Source organism: Marmota marmota, unplaced genomic scaffold (assembly GCF_001458135.2).
Source record: "Marmota marmota marmota unplaced genomic scaffold, marMar, whole genome shotgun sequence".
In the NCBI taxonomy this organism is placed as follows: Eukaryota; Metazoa; Chordata; class Mammalia; order Rodentia; family Sciuridae; genus Marmota; species Marmota marmota.
The window spans coordinates 49,487,290-49,496,394 of record NW_026000037.1 but is presented as its reverse complement, the minus strand read 5'-3'; the positions used below and the strand labels follow the sequence as shown (position 1 = coordinate 49,496,394).

Here is a 9,105-nt window from a genome sequence, read left to right as displayed (position 1 = left end):
ATTCATTTTCTCTGCTTCCTTTTCCTTTTAAGTGAAATTAAAATAACAATAATTCATATCCCATGAAGTTGATTAGAGTTTTAAAATAGTTATTTTTTGTAGCTGGGCACGGTAGTGCATGCCTGTAATCCCAGTGGCTTGGGGAGGGTAGGGCTGAAGGCTCTAGAGTTCAAAGTCAGTCTCAACAACAGTGAGGTGCTAAGCAAATCAGTGAGACCCTGTCTCTAAATAAAATACAAAATTGGGCTAGGGATGTGGCTCATTGGTTGAGTGCCCCTGAGTTCAATCCCCAGTACCAATAAAATAAAATACTGTTTATAGAGCTAACATATCAGACACATAGTAAGAATTTTGTAGGTGTTTGTTGGCGACATAAAATGAACAAGTGTTTTGTTGTCATTTTCAAAAAAAATTTCTCAAGAAATTAATAGTCTGCATCTGAAGCCATTAAATTTCTTTCTCGTATCAGTGAATTTAATATGTGTTAGAATCTTCAATCACTTATAAGGGCATCTCTACTTCTAAAGCAATGCAGTCTTTTAGGAATAACCAATATTGAAGCTGTGAGTGCCCAAGAAAGCTCATGTAACCCCCTGGTCCTTACCTTGAGCAAATAGTTCACTCTTAACACCTGTCCATGAAGTCTAATATTTCATAGTAGAGATCGAATCACAATTGGGAAGGACAAACTGCCAGGGCACCATGCAGGTGAAAGAGACAACACATGCACCAGGTTTCTTTGCAACCTATAAAACCCACAGAGGCCTTCCTCTTGGGCTCATCTCCACGCCTCTCACACTGCTCACCAAACTCCAGCCACTCTGGTCTTCTCTGTGGTTTTTTAGAGAGCAAACTTCTTTCTGCTTTAGATCCTGGAACATCTTTTCTCAACTTTTCTCTTGACTGTGTCTTTCTTATCTAAGTTTCACTGCCTTAGAGGGAATTTCCTTGGTCACTGGATTTAATATTACTTTCACCATTCAGAAACTTCCAACCACATTATCTAAATTTTCTTTATTGGTAGCACTTAGAAGCATCAGAAATAATTTTATTTATGTCTGCACCCATTTGCTCTCTATTTCTCCTATTTGAACACCAGCTCCCTATGAACAAAGAGCTCATCTGTCATTTCACTTCTCTGCCTCCAGGCCCTAAACAGGAGGAATAAGATAAGAGAAGCTCAATAAATATTTGCTGATTGTATCACCACTTGCTGTGGCCACTAAGATTTTTATGTGCAATCTCCCAACAGAAGCATCTTACCCTTTCTGTAACTTAGTATGAAACAGGTCTTGCTCTGACCCCCTCAAAGAAAAGAGAAAGAAGAAAAAAATCTCTGATAAGCAGTAAGAAAAATGGGGTTAAGGACAACATCAATCAGTCAGAGATGTAAACGAGATTGGCCTTTGAAACAAAAATAATTTGGATAGGAAATGGAAACAGCCTACTGCATTGTCCTAACTTAAACACTTGCTACCTCTAGATGAATCATTAAAGGGGCATGCAAACTGAGGAAGTTTGGCACAAAATGTTCAGACTACAGATAAACATCTGAAATTGCTCTTGGGTATCTAGCATCTTTTATTTAAAAAAATAATAATATTACTTCAGTTTCTCTTCAGATCATGTAAATCTTCTCACCTTTATGAATACTACTTTTTAAACAATAATATATTTTTAATGAATAAGTATATATTTTGAATGTGCAAGGTTTACTTAACATTTAGGAACAAGAATACCCATGCTTTATACTGTCACTGATCAGGTCATAAATTCAAACCCTGAATGTTTGATTGGCTAATTTTCCTAAATTCACATTACAAACTTAAAGTCATGCAAAGTACATCAGCAAGATACATCCTCCAAAAGTTGTGCATTTTAGATCATACTTTTGTAGTTGATGATTTAACTCAAATACATTGAGCTTTTTAGGATCCCACATGGAGTGCAGCGTTGTATACCTGCAAAATATCCAGACAGAATCAAGAAAACTGAGTCTCAGTTCTTGTGATTTAGACTAGTTCTCTCTCTTTCTAAGATTCAATTATTTTCTCTATGTGCCACAGGGACTGTGCTCTATCCAGGACTCTCAAACCATGCTTTGCAAGCCCTAAGAAATCTTATGTAACCTATTAGTGAATAGAACACAGCAATGCTGAAGTCCTAAATTGTTTTAAAAAATCTGAGGTCAAAGCCAGGCACATGGCACACACTTGTAATCCGAATGACTCATGAGGCTGAGGCGGGAGGATCACAAGTACAAAGCCAAACTCAGCAACTTAGCAAGACCATCTCTCAAAATATAAAGTTTTTTAAAAAAAGGGTTGTGGACATTGCTAGTGGTAAAGCACTCCTGGGTTTACTGTCTGAGGTTTTTTGTTTTTTTTTTTTATGTCTGCACCCTGATATATATATACATATAGATAGATAGATAGATAGATAGATAGATAGATAGATAGATCTGTTCTCATTCACTCCTCTCACCTTTGAATCTTAGTATCTTCTGAGATCACAGTGGTTACACTGTTCCCTCTCATTATGGAACGCTTTCTCTGAGGCTCTATTTACCAGGATGGGGTGAAATGCTTGATTGAATAGCAGTTGTTGATGCCCTAAAAGTGCTGAAGTTGAAGTTTTTTCCCCTGACTTAGGCAGGGAATGTGAGTATTGGTCTCTTGTGTGATGCTCAGATGCAAACATTCTTAAGGAACCCACCACCTTCTTTTGATTAACTCATTTTATAGGATTTAAATAGATATCTGAAAAATCTTACACTGGAGGAATGGAACAGATTTCCTGGGTGCAAAGTTGACAGTTCCAAGCAACCTCTGAGGTCAGCTAGGCAACCAGAATGAAGGAATCAAACTTAAGGAAGTCAACCACAGATGGGCCAGGAAGGTCCTGGTAAGCCAAGGGTGGGACTCGGAGAGCTGGGGGGTTCATCCAGAGAAATAACAACTAAGTTCAGACTTGCAGTGCAGAAATGTGGGCTTACTGTGGCCAGAATTTTTGTCAACAGAAGCCCAAGGAGTGTGTTTTCAAATATAAACTCTCTCCAAATTTTGAACACTTGACAACTAATTTACAAGTAAAGAAAAATCTGTATGACAGATTTGGCCTGTAGGTATCAATTTCTATTTGGAATAATAGTTTTTCTGCTTTTTTTTTTTGAATGTAGGTGCTCCATTTATATTATTTCATTTAATTTTTGAAACTATTGATTAGACGTTAAAATATAAGTATTTCTTAGTAGGAAAATGAGGTATGTATTATGACCTCACCTAAGATCCCATAGGTCCAGGTCTACTGGACATGACTTTCCTTCTATCACCAGAGTTCCATGTAACACTGGCCGTGCCTCTTGTCAAGTATTCTAGAAAAAAAGAAATGGAATGCCTTTTCAGACAGCTTTATAACATATTTGTTTCATTAGGCAAATATTCTATAGAGTATCAACACTATGACCCTAGCCGTAGTAAGCTGTTACTAATCATTATTAGAATTTAAGTACAGTCAATGAAGTATCTATTCAGTGACTGATAAGTAAACATTTATAGGTGGGTTTTTAAAATGAATTTGTGCCCATCTATAACTTAGTGACTTCTAAAGGGGTCTACATTTTGTTTCTGGCCTCAGTAACATTGTGTGTATAAAAAGGGAAGCCATTCAACATGTAAACTGAGTCTGTGACTAAACTCAAAATGATGCTAGCTTTCCAGTCTTCTCCTTAGCTCTCCTCCACTCACTAGTGTTTATGTGTTCCTTTTTTCTTCTTTACATTTAATTTCTTTTTTGAGACAGGGTTTCATTAAATTGCTGTGGGTCTCACTAAATTTCTGAGGCTGGCCTTGAAATTGCTACCCTCCTTCCTCAGCCTCTTGAGCTCCTGGGATTACAAGTGGGCACCACCACAGGCCGTCCCAGTGTTTCTTCCATGTCTTCTCTCTGATGTTACCCCTACATTATGTCTTCCCACAGTTGTTCTCCTGCCAACTCCCACGCCATGGCCATAGAAATACATATGGGGGCAGGGTGAGGAAAAGCTTCCAAGATATTGCACAAGAATCATCCTCAAGTTGGCACCATGTATATCATGCCAAAAACATTCAGACTGCGAAAGCAGAGAGACTCCAGAGAAAAAGAACAATGAATGTGTAAACCTCAAGTTTTATTCCTTCAGATTAGATTTTTAAGAAAGACAAAAAAAATAAAATTTAGAAGATTCCACATAAAATAAGTCTTTTATATCTCTCCCATTTTAGTGAGTGGCTACCAATCTGTATTTTTAAAAACTCATTTGTGTACCTCAAGTTTGCCAAAACAACTTTAATATATCCAGAGTACATTTGTTATGTACTTTCGCAAGCTACAGTAGCAGGAGCCATAAAATATTGTTTATATAATCTTCTATGGTAAAAAAAAAAAAAACAATGTCCCTTTAAACCTTCTCTGATGTATTTATTTAGAATATTTTCCATGCTATTTTCTCTTAACAAAAAGTAGGGTCTTATCAGTCTTAAAATTATAATAAACCCTATAAATAGCAACCCAATATTCATATGATCCTTGTGTCACACTTCCCCAAAAATGGATAAAGTCATGGAAATAATGACTGTAAGTTGTTAAGATATATAATTTATTAAAATGTGTCATTTTATCATTAAAATTTCTTTTCACTTTTGGAAAAGATGTTAATGTGTATTATATATGCATTTCATATAAACATTCTAAACATATGTATCATACATATTTACATGTATAACATTATTTGTAGGGTCCCGTATGCAGAATATATAAAGAATTCTTACAAATTCAACAATAAAAAGACAACACAATTAAAAAATGGGCAAAGGTCTTCAATGAACAGTTCTGCAGAGAAGATATTCAAGTATCCAAGAAATGCATGAAAAGATGCTCAACATCCTCAGTCATTAGGGAAATACAAATCAAAACAACAGTGAGAAGCCACTTATTAGACTCATGGTATTATTATTCACAATAGTCAAAGGGTGTGAACAGCCTGAACAGCCATCGATGAGTGAATGGACAAACAAACTGAGGTGCATACACACGGGAATAATCAGCCATGAAAGGGAACGAAGTACTAGTACATCCTACAATGTGGATGGATCTTGAATTCATGTTAAGACACAAAGACTACTGTGTATTTCACTCAGGTGAAAGGTCTAGAAGAGGTAAATCCATAGAGACAAAATGCAAACGGGTGGTTGCCAGAGGATGGGAAACAGGAAAATGAGAGGAAGTGCATAAGGGTCATGGGCTTTTATTTTGGAGTGATGTGGGCAGTCTTGGCACCTAACGGAGGTGCTGACTGCACAACACAACATCGTGAATGGAGTAAATGCCAATGAGACACTCACTTCAAACGGGAGATTTTGTTATTTGCATTTCACTTCAATAATTTTTTAAAGGGTTTCTTTTTCAATAATTAATTCAGTATAATTAATTCATAATAAGGACTGAATCAGTTCTAGAATCAAGTACAAATTGAGTTCTGATATAAAAGATATAGTGTATTCCAGGAAATTAGGCTTTTTAGTACTTTCATGAATATCTATTTTGATCTATTCTTATTGCCAATAAGAATATTTTCATTCTCAATTAAAGAAAAAACATAACATTTAAGTATGCTTACTTTAACCAGTTTCTACTGACACTGCCATAACTCTATAAAAGGCAGAGGAGAAACCCATAGAATTCCTATCTTACATCAAATTCCTATCTTACATCCGTGCACACACTCAGAATGCTTAAACCTCTCAAACGCCATATACTCCCTTCTCTTACCCCTGCATTCTAGTCTTCCAGCTTCTTGCTCAATTGTCTCAACAGAGTCTTCCAAAAAGACTTTCTCAGACACCCAGCCTTATCCAGTCTCCTCATTATGGCTCCAATTCTGCCTTCACATCAGCTCATTCTTGCCATGTCCTACCCTGCCACAGGGTTCTCAATCCTATACTTTTAATGTTCTCTGTGAAATCTGCAGGCATTAAAAAGAATGAAAAGTCAATCATGTGACTTATCCAAAATTCATGGTTCTGATTCTTTAAAAAGCAAAATTTCCACTGTCACTTTGGAAAGGAGCTGGCAATTTTTTCAGAGAGTTATCCCATAACCTAGCAATTCTGATCCTATGTATGTACTGGCACACCTATAATCCCAGTGGCTTGGGAGGCTGAGGCAGAAGGATCACGAGTTCAAAGCCAGCCTCAGCAACTTAGCAAGGACCTACACAACTCAGTGAGACCTTGTCTCTAAATGAAACATAAAAAAAAAAGGGCTGGGGATGTGGCTCACTGGTTAAACCCCTGTGGTAATCCCCGGTACAAAAAAATAAAAATAAAAAATAATGAAGACAAAAACTTGTTCATAAGTGTTTATAGCAGCATTATTCATCATAAGCAAAAAGTAGAAACAATCTAAATGTCCATCAACTGATTAATGGGTATAAAAGAATATGATATAGACATATTACTATATTATAGAAATAGTATTAAGCCATAAAAAGGAATGAAGTACTGATTCTCCCTGCAATGTGAATGAAACTTGAAAATATTATACTAAATAAAGACATCAAAAAGTGAAAGGAGAAGACTGGGGCTGTGGCTTAGCGTTAGCACACTTGCCTGGTATGTGTGAGGCACTGGGTTCGATTTTCAGCACCGCATATAAATAAATAAAAATAAAGGTCTATCAACAACTAAAAACATTTTTTAAAAAAATGAAAGGAGTATCCATTTTTACTTCATAAGGATGATGATTACATGTTCCATGCCACTGTGTTGAGAACTGCTTCCCTCAGAACGGTGTTTCAATATTGGCACCTTATCTGTCTGACATTAACTTAGAGGACCCCATAACTAAATGCCTGAGAGCCGTGGTACACTCCTACAAGCCCAGCTACTCTGGAAGCAAGGAGGCAGAAGGGTCCCAAGTTCAAGGTCAGTGAGAAAACTTACTGAGACTCTGTCTCAAAAAAAATAAATGAATAAGCAAATGTATGGCATAGAGCCAGTGGCAGCATGACTAGTTAGCATGTGCAAGGCCCTGGATTCAATCTCTAGTACTGAAAAATAAATAAATAAACCAAAGGTCACATATTGAGTGGTCCTATTTATATAAGATGTGCAGAATAAGCAAATATATATAAAAAGAGAGAACATAGATTGGTGGTTGTCAAGAGCTTGGAAACGGGACAAGGGAGAGTGACAGTTAAGTGGGTATGGGCTTCTTTTGGGGGTGATGAAAAAAATTCCAGATTTAGATAGTTACACAACATTCTTGAATACACTAAAAACTACTGAATCATACACTTAAAAAAAAACTAAACTACAAAAATAGCCCAATTGCCAGTTGTTTTGTATTTAGATGTCTCCCCATCTTAGCTAACCAGCAGCAATGAATGGATTTTAGACAGCAGTCAGAGCAGATTCTGAGGACTTGGGGGATTTTGCTTGGAGTAAATGGTAGTTATTTCTATTCTTAGGAGGCTTGGTCTTTGTCCCCAAATTGTAAAAAAAAAATGGTCTCAAAGCATAGAAATATTGGGGCTGGGGTTGTGGCTCAGAGGTAGTGTGCTCACCTACCATGCATGAGACACACTGGGTTCAATCCTCAGCACCACATAAAAATAAAATAAAGATATTGTGTCCACCTATAACTAAAAAATAAATATTTTTTAAAAAGAATAGAAATATTTTAATTCAATTCAAATTATTATTATTATTTTAATAATCTGTGGCCTGCAATTCTATATATGAATTCAGTTGGAAATGAAAAATATAATCTAATCTGCAGGTTGGTGTTGTATGTAACTGCTGGAATGGGTGACAATTGTACTTTTAACCAAGGTATTTAATCAAATGTAGCTCTGAATCTATAATTTTCATTTAATTGTTTGCATCAATGTCAACTATCCTAAATAATGCATTTATTTAGAACCAGTTTGCATAAAAACATTAGATGAAAACTGATGCTTAATAAATCAAATCAAATTTTAAGATATTCATTTGACTAAGTTCGTTATCCTATTCATTATGCCTAATAGTTGTGAGGAAGGGGAAGTCATGGGCCATGGTCCTTGGTTTTTACAGTTTGGATGATCAGACCTGTGGAAAAAGATGCTGGTAATTGTGGACCAGATACATGAAGAAGAAAAAAGAGAGGCTGTCATCCTCAGCCTTGGAAAGATCTTATTGTTAATCAATCCATTGCACTCCATGAAGACAAAGGATTTTATTAAAATGGGAATGAAAATTTAGGCTTTATGTCCTCTGGCAATATGGAAACAGGGAAGCAACTTGCTTTTCAGCAAGAAAGAGTAGGTATTGGAACACAGTATGGAAGACTTCTGGCCTCCAGAAATGACCCTGACTATAGAAATAAATTTTTCTGCAAATTTATTACAAAATTAAAATATAGGAAATATGCTGTAGGGTTGAAGAAAAAATAGCCAAACAATAAAGTATAATAAATAAAGCTCTGAAAAAATAATAATAGCCTAGAAGACTGTATGAATTATCTTCTATGATTATATCATTTCAATATCACCAGAAAAGTGGTCATCTCTTGCAATACATCTGATAAGAGTTGCCTACACTGAACAAGTGTCAGGCAGGGGGCAAGTCTGATTCCAAGGCCCAGTGAATAGAAAAAAGTGTCCATAACTCCATTTTGCATTTTCTGCATTGTTTTTTTGTATCCAGATTTCAAATTTTAAATTTTCTAATGGTTGAAGTAACTTCCTTATACACACGACTTTGAAAATTGCAATGTTTTAATTGGTTCACATTAAAGACTCTTAGAATCTTGAAAAAAGTCTTTCCAGATGAGCAAGAGGTTGGATAAATGTAATGACATATGGTTTGTTTTTTATAGCTACAATATGCGAAAAATAGTAGCATAACACATGTATTCAATGATATATATGTATTTATACATATAAATATATATTCTGCTTATAAATTATGACATAAGATTCTTTTGTACAAATGTGATTTTGTTTTCTTTCTCCTTCTTGTTCCCTTTAGGAATAAAAATAACAACTGAAACTTAGAACAATTTTAAACATCTCATTATGCCAGA

The 9,105-nt window shown here is 35.7% G+C and overlaps 1 non-coding gene across 1 annotated transcript; it reads left to right on the top strand.

Moving 5' to 3' along the window:
* Positions 1–6,753: 6,753 nt before the first annotated feature.
* Positions 6,754–6,860, top strand: LOC125619511. The gene has a single exon (XR_007351060.1). It is a non-coding gene; the product is annotated as a small nucleolar RNA U13 (small nucleolar RNA).
* The last annotated feature ends 2,245 nt before the right edge of the window (positions 6,861–9,105 follow it).